The 3,804-nt window shown below is 47.3% G+C and overlaps 1 protein-coding gene across 1 annotated transcript in view; it reads left to right on the top strand.

Annotated features, from left to right (window-relative positions):
* Positions 1-1,139: 1,139 nt before the first annotated feature.
* USP1 (ubiquitin specific peptidase 1) overlaps positions 1,140-3,804 on the top strand; it is a gene marked incomplete at its 3' end in the record, with an annotated part of 15,839 nt that continues 13,174 nt past the window's right edge. The window contains exon 1 of the mRNA XM_006879848.1: positions 1,140-1,841. The remainder of the gene's footprint in view (positions 1,842-3,804) is intronic.

Below are 3,804 nucleotides of genomic sequence, written 5' to 3'. Positions count from 1 at the left end.
CACCCCAACCCCGAGGTTAGTCCCATTCTACAACAGTGGCATCATGTAATATTTGTCCTTTTGTGACTGGGATATTTCATTCAGTATAATGTTCTCCAGAGTCAACCATTTTGAATAATATTGCATGACTCTTGACTCCTAGCCACCCAATGAACAACTGATCTGAATTTAGCCCAATCCTGCTATCTTCACGATCTGATGTTATGCTCCAGGCCATTGTTAAAATCACTGTCAAGGCATCTTGTTTAGGGTCTTCCTCTTTTTGTCTCTCTATTCTTTCCGTCATGATGTCTAAGGCCTGGTCTCTCCTGACAACACACCATCCTTGCCTGTAAGCACATTCCCAGCACCCCAAATCATGTGGTTCCAAGCGTTTATCTGTAGCATTTGCTTTTTAGGTCACCTCAGGAGGGCTAAGTACTCAAATCCAAAAGGAAAAAGAAATCTGGTGAAGCCTGTCTTGCTGCGTGTGCGTACTAAAGTGTGTGATCTCTAAATACGAGAATCCTTTGCCGTTTTCCCTCCTCACAGCCAAGCTGGGGCTTAACATTCTCTTTCCTTTGCTCAGCTGAAAGGGAAAAGGGGATAAAAAGGAGAAAAGAGGGTGTAAGTGGAAGGTATTTGGCTGACATCTATTGTTCTTTTCAGCAGTGGCTGACCTACTGGGATTCTGCAGGACTCGTAAAGACACAACGCGGAAGAAAATAACACTATCCGGCCATTTCCTGAAACTAGTCTCTCGGGGAACTCGCGAGAGCGCTTACGCGCAAAGGGGCGGGGTCTACTATGAGGCCCTCATCCGGAGGCCACACCCTCCCACTGACGAAGATTAGCAAAACGCAAAGCTAAATTCAACAGTCGGCCAGGAAAGCGCGCACTCGATCCCCAAAGCAGGCGGAAGGAGGGGAAATCATTCCTCAGGTACGTCCCGAATGCCAAGCAATGATTGGCTGAAATCCCTAGCCATCCACTAGGCTTTTAACTATGTACTTCTGATTGGCTCATCCTCGCAGTTGGAGGGCGAAGTTTTGATAAATTTTCATCACGATTGGTGGATTTGAGCACAAGGCGGCTCCTTTTTGAGAAAGGGGTCCTCCCCTCCTCTCTGTCCCGTCTCCCGACCCGTACACTTTCCCCAACTCGCGCTCACGAATGGTTGAAAAAAAAAAAAAAAGGGTGTGAGGCGGCTCGAGCCCGCCCGCCAGGCCTGTGGCACCTCCGCGCGCCCTCGGCGAGGACCCGCGCGAGCTGCCCTGTACTGTGCCTGCGCTGTTTGAAACTGCAGAACCCGTTAGGATCTTGGGAAAACTACCGTTCCAGCTGATTCTGGAGCTCGTGCGTGCTAGGAGGGCGAGTGGTAGTGCCGGGGTGGTTCTTCCTTTTAGTATCTCTGCAGCGTGGAGACCCAAACCGGCATTTTCGAAAGACGCCGCCTTAAATAGCAGCGCTGGCGCGGGCGTAGGCTAAAACACGGGAACGCGGGGGTCCTGAAAGTGAGGAAAACGCGCCAAGTTCCCCTCGGTGGCGGAGTAGGGAAGACCTTAGCGGTTCCAGCTCGTCTTGAGCAGGAACGGTCCTTGCGCTCTTTTCCATCCCGGGGCGGGCACTGGCAGCTGCCGCTCCGGGAATGTAGTTGGTGGCGGTGCAAAGCTGGACCAGGTGGCGGCCCGGGTTCCCGCTCTTTCGAGCGGATGGTCACTCCCCCGCGGGGAGGGCAATCCGTGCTTATCCTTGAGTCGGGGACCCGGGCTCGGAGCAGGACCTCACCTGTCGCACCGACCCCCGTGGCTGTTGGACTTGGCGTTGTCACCGCCGCGGACTTCGCTTTGGGCCATGACCAGGTACGAAGGGCTTGTGCAGGCAAGGGCCGCCGGCGTCTGGGCGCGGAGGTAACTTCGGCCGGCGCCGGAATGGGGCTGCTGCGGGACGTCGTCGCCACTTGGGAGGCTTGAGGGACCGCTTCGCCCCCTTGGCCTTGTAGTGGTGCCGGCCTGAGCCGTCGGCGCCCCGGGACGGGCACCCTGCCTGCGGCTCCCGGGGGACTCGCTCGGGCAGGTGCGGGTGTAACGAGGCCGAGCTCGCGGGGAAGGGGTTGCCCCGCACTCGGCGCGGGGGGGACCCCAGCTGCCACCTTGTCAGACGCGGGTCCGAGGGGCACAGACATGGGCTCTCACGGCCTCACGCCACCTTTTCACTTTCTTCGCTCCCCTCCGGAGGGGAGAGAAGAAGGGAGAAGACATTTTTCACTCAAGTCTTAGGTCTCCAACTTCAATTTTACCGCGCATTTCCCTAACGTACTTAAAAACCCCCTTAAATCACGTGTTTTACATTTTTGCCGAGGATGTTATCCCCAAGTTTTACTTTAAAAAACCAACAACCCAAGAGTTGAGTCGTGTCGTTTTCTAAACGAAAGAGTTTAACTAAAGGTACTTGGTGATAACACGGTCTTTTGTTCAAGAGCATTTAACGTTCGATTCATTGAGTCTCTGCAAAAGTGTAAGAAAAGTCCTAAGAAACCAGGAGCAAGAAGTAGCATAATAGGCCCTGGTAACATGTTCTCGATAATATCAGTTATTAGATAATTGCGTTGAAGGATTGGTTTATTAGGACGACAATCCACTATTTGGTCTGCTAGTTTATTTTTTCCTTTTGCTTACTGAGTCATCATACTCGTGTCATTTACAGAATGCAGTTGCTATGAATTAGAATTTGCATAAAAGACAAAAACCTTTGAAAAGAGTATTGTTAATACTTAGGGATTTTCCTCATAGTGGGGTAGGCTGTGGTTTGTCATTTATAAGAATGTCACCAGTAGCATCAAGTGACCAAGAAAATAAGTTCGAAACAGGATGGGGAAACATTTTACACTTCTTGAATTTTCAAAGTCTAGTTTCACTGCGGAGGTTCAGTGTTGTGAGTTCCCTGACTTAGAGTTACAAGTGTATGCAATATTTTTATTAAGGATGTAATTTGAGAAACTGAGTTTTTTTAAAGTGCATTTTAGAAGCCTGTTCAACTTGACAAAGATTTAGCTTAAAGACAGGGTAGAAATGGTGGCAAAAGGCAAAATCAAATCTTTTCTCCTACTCTAAGCACTTTTCAAAATCTGTAGTTTTAAAAAAGGATCATGAAAGTGAGTAGAATATTATGTTTCTACTGCATAAGATTTAAAAAATCTTTGGCTTTCTTTTGGAAAGAATGAATTCTTCAAAAGAGAGAGGTCAGTGAAAAACAGGAGGACCTTAACCAGATTGATTGACAGTGACTACAGGTTGGGCTCAAGTGTTAAAAATGGTGAGGATGACAAAGAATATGACAGCGCTTAGAGGGTCCTATGAGTTGTATTCGATTCCAGGGTACCTAACAATAACAATGGATGCAAGAATTTTTATACCTATAGTCGAAAGTACAACAGTTTTTTATACCACCACCTCAACTTTGCCTATGTGTTAAATACCTTTCACTTCAGGCTTTTGTTATTGTAACTGAATACATCTTTGCCTTTCTTGTAGGAAAATTATATATGCTTTAATAAACCATAGATTTTATTTTGTATATTTATATTAGTATCTAGAAAGCACCTTTCAAAGGAGGGCTCATTCATGTCCAGCGCTATTGTGATTTTCTTGTAATTCCTCTCCATATTCTACTTGTTACTTTAAAACTAGAAATGGTAGTTGCTCAATTATTTTTTAAATAATAAATGATAGTGGGGGTAAGACTGAGAAAAACTGGATGAAATATGTTTACGGCATTGAAGTCTATGGGGGAGAGAATAGTCTAAAAGTATTATATTTTAGGGCA

Source organism: Elephantulus edwardii, unplaced genomic scaffold (assembly GCF_000299155.1).
Source record: "Elephantulus edwardii isolate Elephantulus edwardi_28Jun2011 unplaced genomic scaffold, EleEdw1.0 scaffold00005, whole genome shotgun sequence".
Lineage (NCBI taxonomy): Eukaryota > Metazoa > Chordata > Mammalia > Macroscelidea > Macroscelididae > Elephantulus > Elephantulus edwardii.
The sequence above is the reverse complement of the archived record's forward strand: the minus strand, read 5'-3'. Positions and strand labels throughout refer to the sequence as shown.